A 27157-nucleotide genomic window follows, 5' to 3' on the forward strand; every position below is an offset into this window, starting at 1 on the left:
GATCCATGAGTTTTGAGTTTAAACTTTAAATGTGTATGAGGTGGGTTACTGGGTTAGTTTGGTTTCAGTAGATAAATGAAGTGAGTTGGCGTTTAATTGATGCCCCACACTGGCATTGGGCCGCTGCATGGGAAGTATGGGTGGGCCCAATCATTAAATTGTTATATATATATATATATATATATATATATATATATATTTTGAACGGCAAATTTGGATCACTGACCGACCACTGGAGTATCATCGTGCCACCAGCGGAACCACCCGATCATATCCATCTCCACTAGGCTTAATGCCTATACACCAATTCAGGAGGAAACCCAATAAATATGGGAAAACCCCCTTGTGGGAATCGAACCCAGGACCTATTAGTCCCAAAGCCTTATCCCACCCCCAAGATACCACTAGGCTATAAAGCCATGGGTTTATCTATATATTAAAAAACAAACATTGTGGTAACTCATGATTTTATGCTTATCTTATTCACTAGACGATGTTATTGTATATATACATGCTTTTTCTCAATTAGATCTGTATTGTCATTTGGTAAAGTGGTTGGTATGTAGTCTTTCTTGATAAAAGGCGCCGGTTCGAGGCTTTTTTTTTTTTGTCTTTTTTCCCACTTTATTTTGCCCTTCTCAAAAGCGAAATGCCGAGACAAAGAAAGAGAAAGAGAACGACACAGCGAGCAGAGCAGTAAGAGAGAGAAACAGAGATCCGGGAGCCGGCGAGTCCCCGGCAACCGGCCTTCGACGCGTGCTTGCCTCCCACAAACAGAACCGAAGTCATCGAGTCTAGGGCTTTCCGGTGAAGATTCGAGGAATCAAAGGTGGTAGTGGCGGGTTCCGACGAGTCTAGGGTTCCGCCATGACCCATGATGACAGCGGCGATATGGTGAATCCGCTTCCAAAACTACTTCTTGCTTTATTTAGTATTAAAAACACATTTTTAACTATTTTATATAATTTTTTTTATGTTTGTAGCTCTAAATATCATTATGATTTAAATTTAAACAAATATACTTTCCAAAGATTTGGTTTAGGCTATTTAACCTGTTGTTTAATGATTTTTGTGTCTTAGATGCTATGTTTTAAATTATTGCATCCTTTCTTTATTGAGGTGAATTTATTTTAGTTTAAAATTTAAGTTATGTGTTTAGACAGAAACGTTTATAAATTTTCATTGGAATTACGATTTAGGTATGTATTTCTGTTTAACGCAAGTTACAATTATGCAACTTTGTCATCTTTTAAATCCTTTTTATCTGTCTCTTTAGCAATAACTATATAAAATTACTAGGCTATCACCCGGGAACATCCCGGGATAGGGAAAATTATATTTGAAAAATCAAATACATAGATAAAATTAGTAAACTAATTAGTGTGTTCTTTCCCGTCCTAACAAAATCTTTTATTCGGTTTTAGTAATATTCCAATTTGGCCTCCATGAGTGTTTAAAGGTTTCATGTGGAATTATTAACTTTTAGGTTAAGAGTGAAATATAATTATAATAATGTTTGGAGATGGTGAAGATATTTCTATGTGATGATTGTATGAAGTTTTCAAAAGTGATATTTGTTGATGTTTAATAATGCTCTGTAATAGCGGTGATATTCGGTCCAGATAGCAAAGGATTAAAAACATATTTACATAAACCCCGTTAACTTTTGTAAAATGTATATAGATATAGTCAAACTCATTTAGTATGATAGTATTTTTTTAAACCTTATTAATTAAATGAAAACAGAAAAAAAATATAATTATTAAATTGAAATATGTTTACAGCTTTGACTGTCATTTTGAAAAGATTTGGGTATTTTTGGATACACAGTTATAAATAGTGTATAAAATCTTTTAAATTACTAATACAAATATTAAGTTAAATAGGAAAGTTGTGTAAACGTATATAAGTAAATTTGAGTAATATATTTTTTATTGACATATGGTATTATAGTAATAGAAAATGTAATTATACCAGGTTAATGGGCCGCTTTATAAAAATTGATTGGGCCGCTTTATAAAAAATAATCCACAATCACATATACCAACAAATACTGGCCTACAAATTTAATTTGTAAACTATCATTGGGCCGTCCAAACTATCATTGGGCCGTCCAAATATGTAATTTAATACAGCAAATTTTTTGACATAATTAAACATGAAACATAATACACTTAATTCTTTTATTATTAAACTAAGGAAAAGATAAAACACAAGACACTTGAAACAAATTAAATAGTTCGATAAACAAAAGATGAAATAGTATCAATTTAATTAAATTTTTCTATCAGAAAGGCGAAACGATTGTCTCCAAAAATAATGCGCCTTTAGGTCCGTTAAAGCTGTCAACATGTTGAATGTAGTTAAAAGAATCGTTGCACAGTAGAACTTCTACAGTATCTCCCCAAATACTTGTTACCAACCACTTATTGTCTTGAATTATATTCGTCCTTTGCTGCGGATCCAATTGTTGAACTATGCGAGCATTGGTGAAAGAAAATACCGTTATCCAATCATCATGTTCATATTTGACCAATTCTGCAGTTAGTTCATCAGAATATCGAACAACAATGCCATGGAGCCTGTCCGAAATTGTTAGAAAATGCACTTGGCAAGGATTGACTTGAATACGCTCGGGAAAACGAAGAATACTGAACGATTCACATATAACATCAAAAGCAACAATGTTACATTCACCAGGTGGAATCCAGTAATTGGAAACAGTGAAATAAATTGTTTTGCCCGAATAAATTCCGTGAGACCATGAATAAAAGCTTGAACCAAACAAACATCCTTTCAAGAAACTCAACTTTCTCCATGAGTCATTATGTCGTGAATATACACGAGCAGTAACTGCGCCAGCGAAACAGTTAATATGAAGCACTTTCAGATCGTTGTGCTCGTCAACGTACATCCCACCCGTATCGTCATGTCGACCAAAATAACGACTAAAATAGTCGTCCGATATCAACTTAAAACGCCTAATCGTTGGATTCCAAAGGACGAGCTCATTCGCATCAGTCCTCCTAATGCAAAGTAAAATCAGTCCATTAAACGAACCTATAATGATTAATCTTGATGGCTGGACATCGTATGGAAAAGTGACGATTTTTCTGGTATCGACTTCCAAGTTGCCAGATACTATGTCGTCAACGACAATGGTATGTTCATTCAAAGAGAGCAGCTTCTTTTGTAGTAAGTTTGAAAGTCGTCGAGTATGTATTAAAACAAACTTTGGTGTAGATAACTCATAACACCATTGTTTGCAAACACACTTGAATTGACAAACTACCTTTGCAGGTAGTCTCGATAAGATCTCTTCAAACATCATGTCATCACCAATACGTTCCATGATCCTTAATACTCTGATAACAAAAAAAAAATAAACAAAAAACGATTGTATAAAAACTTATTGTATAAACACTTGAGAACTATCAATTGAATATCAAAAATTTTATAATAGTAAAATTTTATACAATAACCATAATAGAATAATTTTAATACTTCAAACAGGATGTTCAAAAAATATAAAAAAAAAGACATTAAAAAAATAGAAAATATTTATATAAAATCACCAAATCTAACCATTAACAGTAAACCTAATCAAAACAAAATCCATTAATAAAAACACGAAATCTTCAAATAAGTTTATGTCAAACCCAATACTTTCGATCACTGTACCATAACAATATAAACAAAATTCCATTGTACAAGATTGAAGACATAGATTATTACACTCCAGACCAAACAATCTCGAGTATTGTTTTGGTTTCCGGTTTAATCTATAGATAAAACATCAAGAAACACATACTATCCAAGTATATGATTGAAGATAATCTTATACAAAATACTTGTATAAGATTGAAGACATAGATTATTACCATAAAGAACAAATAATTTCGAGTAAAAAAGATGAAAAAAATACACCAATCGGAGATGGAATCAAACATTTAACCAGAAATATTAGATGAAGACAAACAAAAGATCCAGGTATGCGATTGCATGTATAGATACATAATCGGAGATGGAAAGCTTTACATTTAAAGTAAATAAGATGAAAACAATACACCAAAAACATTTTAGGTATGAAATATGCAGGATATTACCGATGTAGATTTTGAGGTTTTTTGATGAACTTGTTGAAGATCAAAGGATTCCTTGGTTCTCGAGATGAAGCAATATAAATAAGTGAAATATTGTGTGAGAGATATTACTAAAATATCTCCTATATATAGTCCGGATACCCATGGATGGGCGGTTCGGATTTCTTGCATATCTCGTGGAGTTATGTTATAAGTTTGTAGGATTAATTTTAAAACTATATAATGTATTGAAAGTGACTAATATTGGTATGACTGTATAATAAATATTTTAAATTTGAAAATACAAACTTATACAATATGAAATTTATATATCTAAATATATATATAACGTATTTAAAGTGACTACGGGAGATCTTTAAGAGTTAGGTTCATTCGTTTGGTTGTAGTGCCATCCTTTTTGTAGGGATAACCAATATCAAGACCCTTATGGTGATGCCATCTCATTATCCAAGGCCACAGATTAACATGACACACCATACCTTATTTAGCATGACACACCATACCTTATTTAGCATGTCCAAACATTGATATTGAAATACCAATGAAATCGTTTAAAAAAACCGATATAAAATTTGAATTAAGAGAACTTTTTATATTATTCATAAAATATTAAAAAAAACATATAACGATCAAATACCCACATCAAACATACTAAAAATCCAAAATACCATTGTTATAAAATTTAAAAATCAACAAAACTGATTTTAAATAATAGAAATATGAACTAACTTAATTTCTTGCTAACTTTCTCCAAAGTCTTGAAAGTACTTGAAGTTGAAGACATGTAGACGCCATCCAATGTACGTTTTTTATTTTTATTGGTATCACAACTGGTGTTAACATCATCGTCCTTCACAATTGGGATGTGACTATTCTTCTTTATAAATTCTTTATCATTTACCTAAAACAAATGTGAAAATAAATTAAAATATAATATAATTAAAAATTATATAAATACTAATTTATTAGTATGAAACGTGTATTGGAAAAAAAAAATACCTCCGTAATCTTCATCTTTTCTTTGAGCTTATTAATAATTGACTCATCATCAGTCAAGTTCGTGACAAAATACATTTCATCAAAGTTAGTAAGATTATAAGTTGTTATCTCAATTTTAAAGGCAAACTTCTTTCCAATCAAGTTGTTTAAATCCACGGGAAAGATTACTTTTTCAACAACCTATGAATCAAAATATTGTATGCAAAAGTTAATAAGAAATTTTTAGAAAATAGAATGAAAAAAAATACACAAAGGTAAAAAATGATTTGTACATACAGGTGTTATATTTTCTTGAAACAATTGTTCAGCCGACTTGAGAACAACTTTTTCAATGATTTCATCAACCAGGATGAAATAATATTAGTGGAACATCATCACTGTTGTCTTCCACTTGAACTTTTATTTTGAATCTAATTAAATTAAATAGAATCATACATATATACAAATAGATTATTTTACAAAACATATAAATATTAAAGAAGAAAAAAATTATCATATTACCTTGGAACTGGATATATAACACTTTCGTCACAATTAGGGTTCTTGCACACATAGAAAAATTGTTCCTCCATACTCTGGGTGTCTATAAAATCTGTACCAGCCTCGATTAAACATTTAGGACACTCCATATAGTGCCAACCAAAATGCTTATCGATACCAGTAATAGTACCAAGTATAATAACAAATTGAGGCTGTATAAAATAAAATTTATGAAAATAGTTAATTTAAAGACAATGTTCATCTACTTTTGGCATTATAAATATATATACACACCTTCATAATTTGCCAAAGATCATATATATTCCTCAAAGGAGTATTCATGATAAATTCATCAGTTGACATCTACAATAATATAAACGAAAAGTTAATTTTGTATGTAGAAAATCAACTACTAAGTGACATTAATAAATTAATAAAGTTCTTGTATATTACAGTAAAAAATAAAAAATTAAACTCATACCTTCTCAAATTCAAGGACAAAAAAAGTTTTTCCTCTTCGAATGTATACATTTCTAACAACTATGAACATGTATTTATAAAAACGTTGTAATTTAGGAAGTTGTTTCATTTTAAATGTTATATTACGATTTAATTTTAAAATAAAGGTATATATATATAAAAAATAAACAGATGATTGTATTTATTTTTGGATTTATGAATTTTATAGTTAATATATTTGTTTTTTTTAGAAATAGTTTGACTATTATGTTTTTGGAATGAATCGATGCCTAGATAATTAATACACTTAATTTAGAAAGTTTAAAACTATGTTAACAATTAACAATGTGTAACTAAATATTTTTACGCAAACTTAATAAATTCTAAGTTGAATTTAATAGACATAATATATTGCAAATAACCAAAATTTACAATTCTTATTAACTAAATTTACGGCCAGAATTTAATTTTATGAAATCACTAACATATATATGCATATATTTAAATTATGATAAAAAAGTTTTAATTTTGGAAGTTGTTTAATCTAAAGTGATATGTAAATTGTTTTGGAAGTACTGAAATTTCTTCCTGTAATTAATCCAAGAATATCAAATTCATATTAAATATTAATTAGGTATTCAAGAATATCAAATTTAAAATTGAAATAACGAAGTATGGATTTTATAACACATTAAACTATATTTTAGTATGCCTCATAAGTTTAAAACCTATATTATATTACAAAAATTGAAGGAATAATAAGTTTAATGTGGTAATGATGAGTGAAGGAAAGACGATTAAATTTAGGGTTATAAAATTTATAACGAAGATTATGTAAGATTTTAAAGATATTGATAAAACCATATAATTGACACAAGGACTTAGGTACCAACTAAATACGACAATTGAAATTTGGATAATCATCAACATGAAAAAAATAATTGTATGCAGAAGAAAACAGAGACAACTATGACCATCAATAATATAAATTGTAATCTTAGAAATAAAAAAATTAAAACTTACTTTTAGTCATATACGGCTTTGGTGTGCTTACATACCTGAATAGTATGAAAAAGAAAAGAAAATCACCAAATGAATACAAAATCAAGGAAGAGCACGATAAGAACATACCAAATAAACAAAAAAATATTGAATAAAATGAAGCAGCAGTTTATGATGGAAAAAATTGGATCAAACCTTGTAACAAAATTGCTAACCCTAGCTTCTGTATTTCAGAATCCGCATGTATCCCCAATGTTTATTCCTTACATTCGAACAAAGATCATGTTACGGGAGATAAATGAAACGAAAGTAATACAACTGAACTGATTTGTTTACCAGGAACAAAATAAGAAGGATGTATGGTACCAAAAGCACAAAACCTAGGTTATGAAATCCCAAAAGTTGCTTAATCAATCCAGTGTTATATGTTATAAACACAAATCAAAAAGAAGAATGAAACAATACATATCGAGAAACCGTTCCTGAAAGGTAATAGACAAACCGATTTAGGGAAATACTGGATTGATGATGAAAATTGGTTGCTTCACGCTGAAAGGGACTCGAAAAAACTGTATCGATGAAGAGAAAATCTCAAAAGAAGGTTAAGCCACAAAAATTAGGGCTTTTTATTTACTCTTATATACCCGGGTCAAAACTTTGCGGGTATGGATATGTTAACCGGATCCCGTGTAGCAACATCACCATTCTCTAAGTTTCCCGCCAAAAGTTGTGTGAGGTTGCACCATATATGGACACGTGTCCCACATCTTGTTTATTTATTATATATATAGATGTATGCAATCTTCATGACTTTATGTAGTCGTTTTTGATAATTTACTATCAAATCAGTTAAAATATTAATCCGTTTAACACGATTTTGTCTTGTAAACTCCATACCAAGCATCAAATCACTAAAGATATGGAATTATTTAAAATATCAACTTATTTTAATCATCTATGAAATCAAACAAATTCTGCTTGGGCTTTCTTGCTAATGTTAGATGTTGGGAGATTTTGTTAGAAAGTAAATATTAGGCTGTAGTAGAGATGGGCACAATAACCGGTTTCAACCCCGACCCGGTAGAACCGATCTGGAACCGGTTCCAGTCCCTACCCGTCTTATAGAAGAACCGGTTCCGGGTTCAAAAAACCCGTAGGTTCTTACCGGTTCCACATTTTATAAATAAAATCGGTCCCTACCCGGAACCGGTTCCTTCATAACCAGTTCAGACCTGGTGCATTAAAGTCTTGATTACGTTACCGTTGGAATCGATTCCAAGTTATAAAAAAAACGGGTTTTTTTTTATTATTTTAAGTTTTTATTAATGTGAATTTTTTTTATAACCTGTTACAACTACAAGGTATAAACCGAAACATAAATATTTATTAGAACCAGTTACATTAAACAAATCCTACATTACATAAAACACTAAACCTAACTAAACCGGTTACATAAAACACACTAAACATTCGAAGAATCGGCTCCGGATCCTTCACCCGTTTCATTTTTCTTCGCCGTTGTAACCGGACAATGACGATCGATGTTTTTCTTTAGCGTGGAGTTGGCCGTAGCCTTCATGAACTTCCCACAAGCTTTGCACTTTGCCATCTCGTGGCTATCAGTCATTAAGCACAAGTCAAAGTGCTTCCAAATTGCGGGGTTTCGTTTAGTTTCCAAAACCATCACAACCTCGCCATTGCACGCCATTGGATCTTTGAAAATAGAGATTTAAAGGTGTAAGTGTTGTATGTTTGAAGTGGATGCTTGAAAATGAAAGGAGAAGATGGATATATATAGTAGAAACTAGTTTTAATAAGCATTAATCGGTTTCTAACGGCATTATAGCCGTTGGAATCGATTCCAACAGTATTTTTGCAGCTTTTCTTTGAATTACCCAACATATCTGGTTTTTCAGAGGAACCGGTTCCAACCCTACTCGAAATCGGTTACACTCGGTTCTAATTTTATTGGTTAAAACCCGGGTAAGAACTAGAACCAATTACACCAAGAACCGGTTCCATTGACACTCATTCAAGAACCGGGTACAGTTAGGAACCGGTTCCGGGTATAAAAAAGAACTGGATATGCCCATCTCTAGGCGGAAGGGTGTGGGGGCATTGATTGGGTCATCAATCGCCACGTAGGACCATTAATGAATTGCTACACCCCCTTGCCTCATCCACCATGGTTGGTATGGATTAAACCATGGCAACCATGAGACTTCTTTCCTTTTTCAATATTTCCCTTTCCTTTTCACAAAAATAAATTAAAATATGAGAATAGTGATTTGGGTCATGACCACACCATTAGGGTAGTGGTTTTGGATGATGAATTAGAAGTGGGTGACATGACGCTGATGTGGAGGGTCATGGTGACCATGAGGGTCATGACCACACCCTATAGCCTTAGTAAGGCTAAAGGGTGTGGGAGGTATGGGTTGGGTTATAAATGCCACATAGGACCATTAATGGGTTGCTACCACTTCCTTGCCTCATCCAGTCATCCACCATGGTTGGCATAGATTAAACCATGACAACCATGGGCCTCTTTTCCTTTTTCAATATTTCATTTTCATAAAAATAAATTAAAATAAGAAAATAGTGGTTTGGGTCATGACCACACCCTTAGGGTAGTGATTTTGGATGGTGGATTAGAAGTGGGTGACATAAATCATTAAAGTATGCGGCTTTCTTTTCTACGACTTGTGTACCCATTAACTTGCCTGACGAAGTTAAATTAACAAATGGTAAACGTTTATGTTTTGATAATTGGCAAAAATGACAAACGAGCGATTGTGATCGCTTATTACACGAAACTAAATGACTAGAATTAACAAAATCCATAATATGATGTCCTGGATGACCAAGATGATCATGCTAAAAGTCGGTTGAAGAAGAGGAAGCAATAAAAGAGGAAGCTGAATCATTGTTCTTTGTAAGAGGATAAAGTGGGCTTGAGCTATCATGCCTGGTCAGGATCTTCCCACTTTTGTAGTCCTTCACAGAAAAATCATACGGATCAAATTCCACATAAACATTATTATCTTTTGCGAATTGTTTAACAGAAATGAGGTTTTTAACGATGTGGGGTGAATAAAGGACATTGTTAAGGATAAAGTTTTGGTAGGCGAGGTAATGGTGGTGTTACTGAATCCGTGAATTGGTACTCGATTACCATTACCAACTTTAACAAATATAACATGACAAAAATCATGGAAAATAGAGATTTTACCTTGGTCCGAGTGACGTGATTGGTAGCACCAGTGTCCATATCCCACGGGTCTTCACCATCATCAGTTTCTTGAACATTCAAGACCTGAAAAGCATCAGCAAGGGCCTGAGGATCCATTGGGTTCACTTCAGTTAAATGGGCCTATGGTGTTTGGGTTGCAACTGATTGGGCCTGGTTGTTCTGTGGGCCGAAACCATGAGGCCAGGGTAAGGCCTACCCTTGCATCGTCGGGTATGGGCAGGGGTGGGGGATACCACGGGGCCGGGGATTGGGTCGTCCACCAATTGGGCCAACGACCCATGGGTCTAGAAGAGCGGTTGCGATTGTTGTTATTACTAGACCAACTACGGGGCTGGCCTGAAGGACTTGAACTTGAGCCGTAGTCTTGTTGCCTGTGGTTAGTGAACGTGCACTGTTGTTTTTGACCAAACCGTTGCTGTTGACCAGAATGTTGCTGCCATTGACCAGACTGCTGCTATTGACCAGAATGTTGCTGCCATTGACCTGAACTATCATTGCGGCGGTTGTTCCCCTACCGCCACCTCTATATGATCCGCCACCATCGCGTGAAGTTTGTTGCTGCTGCCTGCGGTTAGATGGTTTCTGATCATCAGTCATTGACATGACCGTATGCGAGGCAGCTGAAGAATTAAGTGAATCCTTGGCCTTCTGTCGCTGCTGATCAGATTGCAGCAGACTGACAGCTTCTTCCCACGTAGGGATTTCCTTGTTGATGATACTCGATGTGGTATATATTCAGACGGTAGGCCCCTGACTAATTGAAGGATGAGATGTTGATTTCAGACTGGTTGATCTACATCGGCAAGTTGATTGGCTATCTCTTTCAGTCGTTAGCAATAGGCATCCAGAGACGATATGGACTTCAGTGTAAGATTGATGAATTGATGTTCTAGGTTGGCTGCCCTAGAACCTTTGTTATTGGTAAACAGGCTTTTGAGATGTAACCAAGCCGTCAAAGCAGTGGATTCGGGTTCAAGGATCCGAACCAGGAGATCGTCAGAGAGGGTACCATAAATCCATTGTAAAACAATGGCATCAATATCCATCCATGACTCGTAGTCAGGATCAGTTTCAGCCGGTGGGAGAGTGCCATCGATGTGCTTGGTGACCTTGTAACCACGAGCATTCAGTTGAAAAAGCTTCACCCAAGACGAGTAAGTGACCTTGGTACCATCGAGAACATGCACCTTGTTCTGGATATTTGTGCAGTGTAAACCGGATGGAGGGTAGGTGTTTTGGGATTGGATGAACTATGAAGAACCAGCATCGGTTGCCTAAAAATCGCTCATGGCTGATGTGAGAGAAAAGTTGGGATCGGAAAAAAATAAAATAAAATAAACGATGGGGAAGTGGCAGACACGTGATCTGAGGTTTTGTGAAGGGCTAGGGTTTAGAGCAAATTTTGCGCTGATACCTAAACGTAAGAGTTAAATGCCCGGATGCCCTTTTTTCACATTTAGTCCCTAACTTTCTAAAATTACAACTATAGTCCCCAACTTTTCAATTTTCGTTCCCGGATAGTCCCCGGGCCTAACTTCAGTTAATTTTCTTAGTTAAGAGGGTGTGAAATGACCTAAATACCATTTCCTTAAAATATATAAAACATTAATAACTAACAAAGCATTTATAAAGAGAAATGGGGCCTACCACTGTTATTTAAATGTAAACAAATAAGACCCACCTTCCTCTCCTACTTCATCACCTCAACCCCAAGCATCACCGTCCACCACCACCTCTACAACCAGGAAACCTTCTCCTGACCACCACATCTGACCACCATTCACCACCGCATCATCACTCTATCCAACACCGGTGTGGGTGGGGTTGTTATTTTGTTTTTATAAAGGAGTGGATCCTACAAATAAATAAATCTATTAAGTTATTTTGTTTTATAGTAAGAGTATTTTTGTCATTTCACATACTCTTAATTTAGAAAACTAACTAATGTTAGACATAGATACTATCCGGGAACAAAAATTGAAAAGTTGGGGACTATAGCTGTAGTTTTAAAAAGTTAGAGAATAAAGGTGAAAAAAAAAAGCAAACCACAGAGACTATCCAGGTAATCATAATTCATTGCCTCTATTATTGAATAATCTACCTATTATACTAAAAAAATACACTTAATGCCACATGTCCTTTTCTTAGGCAATCAATTGGGTGATGTGGAGACCCTCTTAGGCCAGAGAATTCCCCTTGGGCGGGATTTTCTTTTCTCTTATTTCCCTTCACACCGTCGCTCTCTCTCTCTCTCTTCAATCATTCCAACCTTGCCAATTACACGCTCTCACAAACCCTAAATCTATCCAATCGGCGGCTGTTCCGAGCTCAATCTTTCTCTCCCCGTCTTCGAATACCACGGCTAAGCAACTGTTCCGAGGAAGCCCCTCGTTGCCGGCGGTCTTTTGACGCTGTATCTGGCGGCAACGGCTATTCGAATTTCCGCCGGTTGAAATCAAAGCAAACGACGTCTGTGTTAAAGTGCTCGCGTCTCCCTTCAACCCGTCCGATATTAACATAATTGAAGGTTTGTAGTTTAATCTATTAATCTGTTGTTTGGTTGTTAGATGTTTGTTGTCAGCATATGTTGTTGTTGTATGAAATTCAAGTTGATCACCATTCAGGCAACTAGATTCTTTATCTCATCATTTACATGTACCCCACCTGTTTGTGGAAATGTCTATGTGAACAAAGACACAGCAATGTTGAGGTATGTACACTTATTCATACTTTTTCTTCTTCGATTCGTTAGGTGACGGGTGGTCCATTGGACAACCCTTTATGATGTTAAAAGACAAGTTTATCCCTCATTTAAGTGTGTAATTATCTCGAATTAGATAACTACTGTTGCTTATGTCTCAGGTGCGGTTTGGCGGCTTAAAGTGAAGAAAAATGCAGCTTTAGAGGGTTTGGAGTTGAACGGGTCGAGTGTGGAGTAAAAGATGAAACAAAGAAGAACAATCAGCTTCTCACCGTAAATTACGGTCCTACCGTAATTTACAGTGGACCTGATTTTGGCCTGGAACTCACCGTATCTCAGACAAGATGCACCGTAACAATCTCATGTCCACCGTAACTTACGGTGGAGCCGTAAGTTACGGTGGAGGCTGCGTGAAAAGTGTAACTGCCATCATTTATGCAGTTTTATGATGTCTTTTCATGTATTCTCATCATTGGTCGATTGGAGAACAGGATAGGGGCGAATTTGGGTGATTTTGCTTGGCTTGGAACAATCTCTAACATTCGGTTTGTGATTTTGATTTGTATGAACATTGAACTACTTGTTATGATGATTCACCAAGCTATGCGTGGCTAAAACTCTCGGTGATCATCTTAGGTGAAGGTTTATCTTGAACTTTTGTGTGTTTATTTCTGAATTTCTAGAATGATAACTTGTGTTGCTTGAATATCATGGTATATGCATAATTGTTTGTAGCTTGTTAATCGGTAGTGCAATTTCTAGTCTTGATCGTACGTTCTTGGTGCCGTTGGCAATCGAGATATCACGGGAAGGGTTAGGGTTGGTTATTGGTTAATTGATCATCAGGAAACAACCTCGCATTAGAATCCGAGTACTTTGTTCCCTTTTATCACTTCGATTATGTATGTACGAGTTATGTCTATGTAACTCTTTCTAGTTGGAATTGCACACAATTGTTAAAGGAAACTGAATCCTAAGATGGTCATTGCTCTCCTAATCTGTTAAACAATTAACTTCTATTTGCAATTAGTTATTAATTTAGTTTTCTAAAACAACAATCCAAATCATTGAACTTTATTTTCTGCAAATTAGGTTAATTGTAGTTAATTCGCAAAGCTATAAAATCAACACACTTTCCACATACTCCCTGAGTTCGATACCCTTTACCACTATCTATAGTTGTTATTGGGATTAAATTTGCGTGTACCTACGACAGCACGTCAAATTTTGGCGCCGTTGCCGGGGAGTAGTGCGCAACGTGTGTCAGTTTGTTAGTTTTGCTTTGTTATTTTCGGGTTTACACTGGTGTGTTTAGTGTGCAAGTTCTACAGGTACATGCATACTAGAGGCTCTCACAAAGCGTCACCATTGTCATTTGATCCGGAAATCGAAAGAACGCTAAGGCAAAACAGGGTTTTACTACGAGAAAACTGAATCATTGGTTCACCCACTTCACCAATTACACCAAGAAACATCATGGCTGATTCACAAATTCCACCTACAACGGGTCAAACGACCTCATCATTTATACCTACTTCAACACAACCATCACCAAACACAACCATACCAAATTCCACTACAATTCCTACTCCACCTCATGACACTACACCAACCAACACTACACAACCCATTACTACCCAAGAAGAACCAACCATTACCTTTAACCCTTCCACTACTATACCACCATTATCCCATTTCTTCCCGGGTGCGGGTCCGTCATATTCAAGCCATACTATAGCACCAATTTCGACCATTGTCCATGCAACTTCAACATTCAGACCATCGAACCAAGCGGGTTTTCAATATTCAACCCTTCCATTTGGGCAATCGTCGGGAATTCAAGGAGATGGGTATGATGAAGGATTTGAGGAGTTTGAGGGTTATGATGAAGATGGGTATGCTTACGGGGGTTATGGCGATCAAGGAGAATTTGGATATGTGCAAAGTCAATCTCAAGGGATGGCAAGTGTCGGTGGAATGCCACAACAACAACAACTCATACCACAACACATTCGGCCAAGACCACAAGGGCCACCAATGCAACATCCTATCCCATTGCAACAAGTCCGGCCGCAACATGTACAACCACAATTTCAAAGACCACCTCAACGCCCACTGATGCGACAACAACAGTTTCAACAACCAATTGCACCACAAGAGAAAGTACCAAGGCCAATGGGTCCTATTCCTCCAAGAGGTAGGTTCGGTGTACCAAGGAGGCACCTTAGAGAAAATGTGAGGGGCATCGAAGCGCATTTTAGGCCGGTAATCACTCAAAACCCTTCACCGGTAGTCATTCCTCACAATGATCAAGGGAGAACATTTGAAGTGAGGACCAACTCTTTGCGAAGTCTACCAAAATATAAGGGGTTAGCAACGGAGGAGCCTTACTTTCATTTGGAGGCTTATGACTCGATTTGTAACACTCTTGGGAGTCAAGGGTTCTCGGCTGACAATATTAAATTGGTATTGTTCCAATTTTCTTTGGAAGATAAGGCGAAGAAATGGTTCTACACATTACCTTCGGCATCCATATATACATGGGGGGAGATGCAACAAACTTTCTTGGATGAGTTTTACACCGCCCAAAAGACCAACGATGCAAGAAAGGGGTTGAGAAGCTTCCAACAACAACATGGTGAAATGTTCCATGAGGCATTTGAACGATTCAATATGATGATAAAGAATTTCCCTCACCATGGAATTGAATTGTGGGAGTTGATGAATGCCTTCCACGAGGGGTTGAGTGCCGAAGATGCTCGTGATTTAATGTCTATTACCGGTGGGACTTTCGGTACAAATTATGAGAACGATGATTGGGAGTTTTTGGAAAGCATGGCAACTACATCAAAGAGGAAAGCTCAAGCATCAAGGAGAGCACGACCGGTCATTGCCCGACCTCAAGTGCACGCCATAGATGATGGTAATGTTCAAACTACTAACCAAATTTATGATGTTTGTGCTTTGTGTAATGAAATAGGTCATGCGGCTGAAAATTGCCAAGGGATTGTGGAAGGGCAATATGAAGAAGTCCATGCGGTTCAAGGTCAAGGAGGGGGTGGTAGAAACTACAACAACATGAACTCTAATACTTACCAACCCGAGTTGAGGAACCACCCAAATTTTCGGTATGGGAACCCTTTAAATCAAGCTAACCCGAATTTTCAAGGTAGCCAAGGTAACTTTGGTTCACGCCAACCCTACAATAACCAAGGTGGATACCGAGGCGGGAACAACCAAGGCTATCAAAAACAATATCAAACGGGTCAAGAACAAGGGGGGTCTTCGGGTGGAAACGAGATGATGGAGATGCTAAAAAGCATGCAAATGGAGATGCAAAAACGGAACCAACTTGATGAAGTTCGAATGCAAAAGGATAAGGTTCGTGACAAAAGCATCCAATCACTAACAACCCAAATGGGTCAACTAGCAACCGACGTGGCTGAATTGAAGAAAAACAAGGGTCAACTTTCTAGCGACACTAAGGTAAACCCTTCGCATGGTACGTCACGAGGTAATGTTAATGTTCATCATGTTTGTGTTTTAAGAAGTGGAAAAGAATTTAAAGCCAATTTGTCACCCGAATTGGTTGAGGGGGTAGTTGAGGACATAACGGGTAATGATAGTGATGATGATGTTTCACCGGTAAAACCAAAAGAATTAAATGTTAACAAACCGGGTTTGGGTGAAAATGAAAAGAGTGAAAAAGTTGAGGGTGAACCGAGTCAAGTCCCTTTTCCGTCGACTTTACTTGACCCGGGAAAGAAAAATTTTATTGCATCCAGAGGTCCCCAAAAAGAAGAAATGTGGGACATGTTTAAACAAGTTAAAATTAACCTCCCACTTCTTGATGCAATAAAACAAGTACCCGCTTATGCCAAATTTTTAAAAGAGTTATGTACACAAAACAGGCAAAACAAGAAGAAAGTGCCTAAGCGGGTCGATTTAACCGGGCAAGTAAGTGCAGTTTTAAATGGGGAGCTTCCTCCTAAGCTCCAAGATCCGGGCACGCCATTGATTAACATACAAGTTGGTAATTTTCAAATGGCTAAGGCGTTGCTAGATCTTGGAGCCGGGGTGAGCATTTTACCGGGGGGCTTATATGACCAATATGATTTTGGTCCGTTAGCAAGGGTGGAGACAACGGTTGTTTTGGCCGACTTGTATCATAAGCTACCTCGGGGTATGGTTCAAAATGTAATCGTAAAAATTGATGAGTTTTATTACCCGGTCGACTTTCTAGTCTTGGACTACTCGTCCGCGGACCCAAAACAACAACAAAACGTAATTTTGGGTCGGCCATTTTTGAGCACCGCTCATGCCGTGATCGATTGTAGATTTGGTACGGTTGACATGACTTTTGGGAATCGAAAAATGCGTTTGAATGTTTTTACTAACAATTCTAATGCTAATGGTGTTGATGAGTGTTTCATGGCAGATATAGTTGATGGATGCAACCCGCATGAGTATGAGGAGGATGGTTTGGATGTTTGCCTGTGTGGTTTTTTTGAACAGGTATATGCTTATGCACTCCGGGTTGAAGAGGAAAAGCAAGATGCAATGGCGTTGAAAGAAGGTAGACCACCATGGACTCATCAATTTGAAGGTCTACCGGGGGAGATATATTCGGGTACTAAACCATCGTTAGTGGAACCACCAAAGTTGGAACTTAAAGACTTGCCGAGCCACTTGAAGTATACATTTTTAGGGGATAATGACACTTTACCGGTCATTATTGCCTTTAATTTGGAGTTGGCACAAGAGCAAGCGTTGTTGGGAGTTTTGAAAGAGAACAAGGGAGCTATCGGATGGACGATTGCCGATCTCAAAGGAATTAGTCCATCCATTGTCATGCATAAGATCATTACCACCGAAGATGCAAAGCCGACACGAGAAGCTCAAAGGCGATTGAATCCGAACCTACGGGAGGTAGTTAAAAAAGAGGTAATTAAATGGTTGGACGCGGGAATCATCTATCCGATTTCGGATAGTGCTTGGGTGAGTCCCACCCAAGTTGTGCCTAAGAAGGCCAGCATTCAAGTAGTCAAAGATGAAAGTGGTGAACAAATTGCCACCCGACCGGTTACCGGGTAGCGTGTATGTATTGACTACCGGAAATTGAATGCCGCCACTTCTAAGGATCATTTCCCGCTACCATTCATTGATCAAATTATTGAAAAATTATCGGGTAAAAAATACTACTGTTTTTTTGGATGGGTATTCGGGTTACAATCAAATCTCAATACACCCGGATGACCAACACAAGACCACCTTCACTTGTCCATATGGAACCTTTGCCTTTCGGCGGATGCCATTTGGCTTGTGCAATGCTCCGGCAACTTTCCAACGATGTATGATGAGTATATTCTCGGACATGGTTGGAGAGTCGCTCGAAGTATTTATGGATGACTTCTCCATTTTTGGCACTAGTTTTGATGCTTGTCTCAACGAATTACAAAAAGTGTTAAAAAGATGCGTTGAGAAAAACTTAGTGTTAAGTTGGGAGAAAAGTCATTTCATGGTGCAAGAGGGCATTGTGTTGGGTCATGTAATTTCTCAAAGGGGGATGGAGGTGGATAAGGCAAAAATACGGGTAATATCATCTTTACCACCTCCGAAAAATGTTAAGGGTGTAAGGTCATTCTTGGGACACGCGGGTTTTTATAGACGTTTCATTAAGGGTTTTAGTGTTATCACCAAACCCTTATGCAACTTGTTATTAAAAGATGTCCCATTTGATTTTACTAACGAGTGTATGCAAGTGTTCACTGTTTTGAAGGAACATTTGGTCAAAGCTCCTATCTTGAAACCACCGGATTGGTCGAAGCCGTTCGAGATAATGTGTGATGCAAGCGACACCACTATTGGTGCAGTTTTGGGTTAACGGGTTGATAGAAAGCTGGTGGTGATTTACTACGCGAGCAAGACTTTATCCGAAGCACAACTTAATTACACCACAACCGAGAAGGAACTATTAGCGGTGGTGTATGCTTTGGATAAGTTTCGCTCGTATATTTGGGGGAGCAAGGTGGTGGTTTATTCGGATCATAGTGCGGTCCGATATTTGATGGAGAAAAAGGACGCGAAGCCTCGTTTGATTCGGTGGGTATTATTGCTACAAGAGTTTGATCTAGAAATCCGAGACAAAAAGGGAAGTGAGAATGTAGTGGTGGATCACTTGTCTCGTATTCCGGTGGAAGGGATCGATGATGTTAGTGAAATCAATGAAAGTTTTCCCGATGAGCAACTCCTAGCCATTTCCACCTTTGTCGCGCCGTGGTATGCTCACTATGTTAACTACTTAGCCACGGGTGCTATCCCAAGTCATTGGACCAAGAAGCGCCGACAACAATTTATGGTTCAAGTGAAACAATATATTTGGGATGAACCGGATCTCTTCAAGATTGGACCGGATCAAGTTATACGAAGGTGTGTGCCCGAGACAGAAGTGTTGGAAATTTTGACCCATGCTCATTCGTCTGCATGTGGGGGTCATTTTAGTGGGCACAAAACAGGCTATCGGGTTCTTTCATGTGGGTTTTATTGGCCCACAATTTTCAAGGATGCATGTGAGTTCGCTAGAAATTGTATAAATTGTCAAAAAATGGGAAGTATATCGAAGAGGGATGAGATGCCGTTACAACCAATCTTGGTTGTAGAGATATTTGATGTATGTGGTATAGACTTTATGGGTCCCTTCCCGAATTCGAATGGCTTCCTATACATTTTGGTAGCGGTGGATTATGTCTCGAAGTGGATTGAAGCTATTGCAACACGAACAAATGACCATTCGGTTGTTTGTAAATTTATTCAATCCAACATTTTCTCTCGTTTTGGCATTCCGCGGGTTATTATAAGTGATGGTGGTTCGCATTTCAAGAACTTCAACTTTGGGAAATTATTGAAGAGGTATAGCGTGAATCACCGAATTGCCACACCTTACCATCCGCAAACAAGTGGACAAGTCGAAGTGTCCAACCGTCAAATCAAAGAAATTCTCATGAAGACGGTAAGAACGGATAGGAAGGATTGGTCGAGTAAGTTAGACGATGCATTATGGGCATACCGAACGACCTACAAGACTCCTATTGTCACAACGCCTTACCGGATGGTGTATGGAAAGGGTTGTCACTTGCCAATGGAGCTAGCGCATCGGGCACATTGGGCAATTAAGACGGTAAACGCGGATTATGATGAGGCGGGGAAGTTGAGAAAGTTGCAATTAAGCGAGATAGAAGAGATTCGAGACGAGGCGTATGAATGTGCATCCGCTTATAAAGATAAACTCAAGAAGGTGCACGATGCGAAATTGAGAAAGAAAACGTTCGAAGTGGGTCAAAAAGTTTGGTTGTACAACTCAAGACTCAAGATGTTCGCGGGCAAGCTTAAAAGCAAATGGATGGGCCCGTACGTCATTCGGAGAGTTGGAAGGTTTGGTGACATAGACATCCAAGATGAGCAAACACTTAAACAACAAACGGTGAACGGTCACCGGTTGAAGCCATACTTGGAGGGGAACGACATCAACAACTTGGAGCTTGATAAAGCGGGCTACATCTTGCGCCCGGTCGATGAGGAACAACCATGAGAGGCCCAGGTTTGGTAGTGTAAATAGTAGTGTTTTGTTTTTTTTTGTTTTGTATAGTTTGTACAATTACCGTATTTCCTTGAAATCCGTGCTTGAAACAAGTGTGGGGATATTCAGGTCACGAATTATTCTAACATTGTGTTGAGGACAACACGGGACTTTCGAGGGGGTAGGGTAATTTTTACACCTTTTTGAAAAATTTAAAAACATAAAAAAAATTGAAAAACAACTTGAAAAATATGCATAAAAATAGCATTTTGCAGCATATCAGACATGCCCAGCGACCACCGTACTTTACAGTTTCACCGTAATTTACGGTGGATTTGAAAAATGTTTGATCTTTACGGTGCATCGCTACTGTTTTACGGTAGAATTTTGTGTTCAAGTTTCACCGTAATTTACAGTCTGACTGTAATTTACGGTGTGCAGTTTAAGTCAATACGTCGTTCTGGTTCGGCATGTATATATATAAAAAATAAATAAATAAATAAATAAATAAATAAATAAATAAATAATAACATATGGTCACGTGAAGTCATCCCCAACCACACAATTTCATTCTATCTATCAACATCCATCTCTTTCACAAAGACCCACAAAAATCCATCTTCTTCTCCAACCTTCAATTCTCCATAACCTTCTCAATTCTTGTCCAAACTAAGTGAAATCGGAGTCTATCTCGACTATTTTTTCACGTAGTTTCTGATTTTGACAAGAGATTCACGAGAAAATGAAGCTTTAGGGTTCGAATTTCAAACCCTAGTTCGAAAAAATTTTAGGGGTTTTGGGAGTTTTTTGTTTCACAAGCATTCTTGCATCTTCAAACTAAGGTATGAAAGCTTATTTACTATATTTTGATGATACATTGTGAGAATGAAGGTCATTTAGGTTATTTGCCCATACCCACTTGCTTGTTCTTAGATATGGTCATGAAATTGGTTATTTGAACATGGTTATGGTTGTAGATGTGGGATTTGTAATTAAAGTAGTGAATTTTTGGGAACCTCTACATGGTAGAGACATCATGCCCAAATTTTGAAAAAAAAAGGGGATTTATAAAAAGTTTTGGTTCACTAGCATCCACAACCATAGTAACAAGCAAGTGTGGGGATATTTTGGAGAAAAGAGTCTAATTTGGTTTCGTTTGGTTGTGTTGTTTGTTCTAATGTGTGCAGGAAAATGGTTAAGACGAAAGAACAAGCGGGATCTAGTTCGTCATCATCGAAAGGGAAGGGTAAACAGCTGGAACAACAACCGAAAAAGAGACAATATTTGGGCCGAGTGGATGAAAGTGAAAGTGGGAGCGAGGAAGAAATGGAGTTGGACCCGGCGGAAAAGCCGATATGGAACTCGGGTCCTTTGGATGAGCAACCAGAGGAGTGGCAACCAACACTCTATCATGACCGCATGAATAAGTTGAAGAATAAGGCAGCGGCCTTTATATGTGAGAGGGAAGTCCGGGAAGTTGAGCTTGGTTAGTTTGGGGTGTTTGACAAGTTCCGGGCTTTAGGTTGGGAGTCGGCATTAAAATGTTTTGATAAAGATAAAAACAATTTGTTTATCACCGAGATACAAGAGTGGATGGTGACTCTTAAATGCAACACATATGAAAGACCATCGCAAATGAAGTTGATTGGTGAAGTTCACGGGGTTCCAGTGGAGATGTCTTTTGATACATTGAAGAAGCTCGGGAAATACGATAGCCTTCCAGCCCGTGATTATATGGTTCCCACCCTTGACGACCTGTTGGTGAAGCCGGAGAAGCACCCCCGTTGGAACGACATGTTGGCAACACTGTTTTTACCCGGTAAATACAGTGGTATTCTATACCGGAAGAACTTAAAAATAGAAGCTAAATTGCTGCTAGCAATCTGTGTTCTCAATGTTATTCCACGAAGGGGGGACAAAGAGCAGGTGAGGTTCCCGGAGGTACCCGTCCTTTATTCGCTAATGCATGGGTCTCCGCGTTTTCCGATACGCTATCTGATCATGAACCACTTATGGATTTGCCGGAATAAGTATGGAAGGGATATCGTCCCGTATTGTCGAATAATTACAGGGTTAATGAAGCAACAAAAGGCTCTTACATCCAAAGATCGAGGGGAAACGAAAAGGCATCAACTGTTTACGTTAGACAAGTTGGGAATTGGTTGGACGTACACACAATCGGAGCGGTATCATAAACTTAAATCCGAGGGGCAGAGATGGAGAGCGTTAAAGGCGGGTGCTAGAGATTTGTTAACGGGTGAAGAGGATGAACCCGAGAGTGAGGCGGAGATCCCGAGTGGGGATGAAGATTATGAAGAGCAACAGCAAGGTGGTGTTAATGTGAATTTGGCGCAAGGGGGCCCAGGTGGAGGTTATGGTGGTGCTTTCTACGACTATACGGAGCAATCTTATGTGCCCGGGTGGGCTTATGAAGGTACCATGCAAGAGGTGATAGCAAACCAACGTCCTCCGGCTTCCGTTTTTGAAACTTGGTCGGGTCCGGAGCGGACGTTATATGATCAAAATACCATGATGAGTGCAAGCATAGAGCGGTCCTTGAAACAAAATTTTGATCGTAGTGAGGCGTGGAACCGCACTTTTGCGTATTCCCAAGAGGTGGAAATGAATAATCGGTATTACGACGATCAAGAGAGAAGGATGCACGCAGATTGGCATGCCGGGAGACCGGTAGTTGTGGATCCACAACATGTGGATTATGCCTCGCTACCACCTTACAATGGTAGTGTGTCGTATCCGACTCCACAGCTTCACCACTCACAATGGATTGATCCGAGGCAACAAGAGGGAGCCCAACAACAACAAGGAGGAAGTAGTAGTAGCGGCTCATTTGCATTTGGAGAATGGAACGACATGATGTCTTCCATTTTTGGACCTCCGGGACCGCGCTACTATTAGTCAGGTTGTGTTCCTCCTTTGTATAGTTTGTGCATATTTGTTAGTTTGTTTTGTTTATGGTTGGGTGGTGTTTGTTATGATGTTTTGTTTGGGTTGGCGCTAGTCGGTGGTGTATTGGTGTTTTAAAAAAAATATATGAAAATATAAAAAAAATTATAAAATGAAAAATCCAAAAAGAAATTTGGGGTTTGAGTGAAGAAGCTTTTTGTTGATGTTGAATGAATTTTAGTGATCAAAGCCTCCTAAAACCATACATTGTGGTCAATGTATCCCAAGTGTGGGGATGGGGGGAAATTTTTGGAGATTTTGAAAAAAAATTTAGATCAAGCGAAATATTGTGAGAATTTGAACACCCTAGATTAACCCCAAACGGTGCACCGGCAACCCTTGATACCCTTTCATTCTTGGTGAGAGTTGAAGCCACATTTGTATATAAATAATGCTTATCTTTGATGAGAGTGGCTACGGGTGGGGGTACATTAGAACTTGTGCTTGAATGCGGTTTGAGTCCTTAGTTAGACATGAATGCGAAAAGGATAAGGGCATCTAGGTAGCCTCGTCTTTAGTGTGTGTGAGTGTGGGATTTGGGGGGTTGGACCTCATAAGTTATATATATGAGCTTGGTAGTGAGAGGGGCGGGGGTTTGGACATTTAGTTGCCAATTTTGTGCCTAAAAGCTTATCGTTTGTTACCCCTAGCTACTTACTTAAAAATTTACCCAAATTTGACCCGGTCTTTTAGTGCTAGTAGTAGTAGTTGTAGTAATATGATGTAGATATGTTGATGCTTTATTGCATGGTTGTTGCTTGAAAAAAAAACAAAAACAAAAAAAAATATTCAGAAAAAAAAATGAAAAAAAAAATGAAAAGAAAGGATGCTTAGTTGTCTTGTACTTAGTAGTTTAGTTTGGTAGTTGTTAGTTTGCTTATTCGTGTAATAAAAAGACCGGGTTAAATTTTCGCTACTTCATATATATTCCATTTCCTACCCATACACCTAGCCACGTTACAACCTTGAAAGTCCCTTTGATTTGCATTCATGTTTGGCACTTGTTAGGAGAAGGATCGATATAGGTACAAGCTTATACTTGTGCAACCACTCGTTTGCCTTTTGTGTGTCTAGCATATCGTTGCTAGTACTGACTTGTAGCCGAGAGGAGAGATTTAGAGAGGGGTGTATTATTTGGGCTGTTAAAAAGGGGTTAGTAAAAGGATTGCATAGTTTTGCTTGGTTTACATTGATCGCTTGTTTTGAAATTGATTTGCTGAGTTGCTTGGGACAAGCAACGGTTAAGTGTGGGGATGTGACGGGTGGTCCATTGGACAACCCTTTATGATGTTAAAAGACAAGTTTATCCCTCATTTAAGTGTGTAATTATCTCGAATTAGATAACTACTGTTGCTTCTGTCTCAGGTGTGGTTTGGCGGCTTAAAGTGAAGAAAAATGCAGCTTTAGAGGGTTTGGAGTTGAACGGGTCGAGTGTGGAGTAAAAGATGAAACAAAGAAGAACAATTAGCTTCTCACCGTAAATTACGGTCCTACCGTAATTTACAGTGGACCTGATTTTGGCCTGGAACTCACCGTATCTCAGACAAGATGCACCGTAACAATCTCATGTCCACCGTAACTTACGGTGGAGCCGTAAGTTACGGTGGAGGCTGCGTGAAAAGTGTAACTGCCATCATTTATGCAGTTTTATGATGTCTTTTCATGTATTCTCATCATTGGTCGATTGGAGAACAGGATAGGGGCGAATTTGGGTGATTTTGCTTGGCTTGGAACAATCTCTAACATTCGGTTTGTGATTTTGATTTGTATGAACATTGAACTACTTGTTATGATGATTCACCAAGCTATGCGTGGCTAAAACTCTCGGTGATCATCTTAGGTGAAGGTTTATCTTGAACTTTTGTGTGTTTATTTCTGAATTTCTAGAATGATAACTTGTGTTGCTTGAATATCATGGTATATGCATAATTGTTTGTAGCTTGTTAATCGGTAGTGCAATTTCTAGTCTCGATCGTACGTTCTTGGTGCCGTTGGCAATCGAGATATCACGGGAAGGGTTAGGGTTGGTTATTGGTTAATTGATCATCGGGAAACAACCTCGCATTAGAATCCGAGTACTTTGTTCCCTTTTATCACTTCGATTATGTATGTACGAGTTATGTCTATGTAACTCTTTCTAGTTGGAATTGCACACAATTGTTAAAGGAAACTGAATCCTAAGATGGTCATTGCTCTCCTAATCTGTTAAACAATCAACTTCTATTTGCAATTAGTTATTAATTTAGTTTTCTAAAACAACAATCCAAATCATTGAACTTTATTTTCTGCAAATTAGGTTAATTGTAGTTAATTCGCAAAGCTATAAAATCAACACACTTTCCACATACTCCCTGAGTTCGATACCCTTTACCATTATCTATAGTTGTTATTGGGATTAAATTTGCGTGTACCTACGACAGCACGTCATTAGGCTATAGTGATTTCAGTTTGTATATTGCATTATATCGTTATGTGCACTTGAAGGTACCGCCTTTGGGTCCTTTTTGGCGCACACCATTTAGGGGTTTCAATTCTTTCAAGAATAGTTACCTCCTTGTGGACGCTCTCATGATGGGTAAATGTTTTGTACTTTTATTTGGTGGTACATTTTTGTTCATGTTATATGTAATGGGTTGTTGTCAATTGTTGTTAATTTGTGTTGATTCTTGTGATTTGAGGGTTATTATGATGAATTGGATCTGGGTTGTTCAAGATTTGTTGTGAATGTTGATAGCTTTTTTAGATCTAGGTTATTAAGAGGTTGATTTTAAAGATTTGCTTGATTTTGTTGAGTGTGATAGTTTGATGGGTTTTTTTATTTATAATGTGTAGGTAGAGGTGCACAAAATAACCGGTTATTAACTGAAACTGTAGCGGGTTAATAGTTGATCGAGGAGTAATCGATTAGTGGATGTTTTTAACCGTAGGTCAGTAATTGCTTAGGGATCTTTTAAAACTAACCGGTTATTTTTAACTGGTTGTTAACTGATGTACTGGTTAATCGTGAATATTTTTTTTTTTTGAAAATAACCGGTTATTAACCGAACAGGTTGAAGTGAATAACCAAACCAGTTAAAGCAATATCCAGCTAGCAAAAATGTGAAAACAAACGGCGGATGAAATTGAGCTTGATCTTGCGGTTCTTGATAACGAGACGATGTGGAAGCTGCACAGTTTCATCGGTAGCGCGGCAAAAAAGGAGGCTGCAGCGACTTGTAACATGGTTTTTTCTGTACAGACTGAAAATGTAAGTGTTTTGTAGTTAGTACTATGCATTTGTTGATTGATATTGACTGTTGATTATTGTTAAATGAATTGGATGTTTAGGTGGAAGAACAGTTTAGGTAAAAGGATGCTGGAGAATAATATGTGGATATTGTTTGAAGGCGGAAAGGCACTTAAAAAACTAAGGCATTTATAAGCGAGGTTTATCGTATAAAAAGACAGTTTTAGGTTGATTTCAGGATTGTTTAGGACGGGTATAATGTGTTAGTCAACCCATATATTCTGTAGATTATTGTGTAATATTTGTATTTATTATTTTCCATAGTTAGCTCCGTAAATTAAGCCTAGGTTGTTATAATCTCTGTATATATTGGATGTTCTCATGGAATGAAATC

At 37.7% G+C, this 27157-nt stretch overlaps 1 long non-coding RNA gene and 1 other non-coding gene across 4 annotated transcripts; one reads left to right on the plus strand and one right to left on the minus strand.

Annotated features, from left to right (window-relative positions):
- The first annotated feature begins 12518 nt into the window (after positions 1-12518).
- LOC110882619 lies at positions 12519-26936 on the plus strand. 3 transcript variants are annotated; one of them, XR_004883233.1, is made up of 5 exons: positions 12519-12823; positions 12921-13048; positions 25969-26112; positions 26587-26784; positions 26865-26936. It is a non-coding gene; the product is annotated as an uncharacterized LOC110882619 (long non-coding RNA). The 3 variants fall into 3 exon arrangements; XR_004883234.1 differs by having other exon boundaries at positions 12520-12823; positions 12921-13006; positions 26022-26112; XR_002560153.2 differs by lacking the exon at positions 25969-26112 and adding an exon at positions 26370-26464 and having other exon boundaries at positions 12520-12823; positions 12921-13006.
- Positions 15597-15702, minus strand: LOC118488655. The gene has a single exon (XR_004885199.1). It is a non-coding gene; the product is annotated as a small nucleolar RNA R71 (small nucleolar RNA).
- Positions 26937-27157: the final 221 nt, after the last annotated feature.

The sequence above is a fragment of the Helianthus annuus genome, chromosome 16, assembly GCF_002127325.2.
Source record: "Helianthus annuus cultivar XRQ/B chromosome 16, HanXRQr2.0-SUNRISE, whole genome shotgun sequence".
NCBI classification, from domain to species: domain Eukaryota; kingdom Viridiplantae; phylum Streptophyta; class Magnoliopsida; order Asterales; family Asteraceae; genus Helianthus; species Helianthus annuus.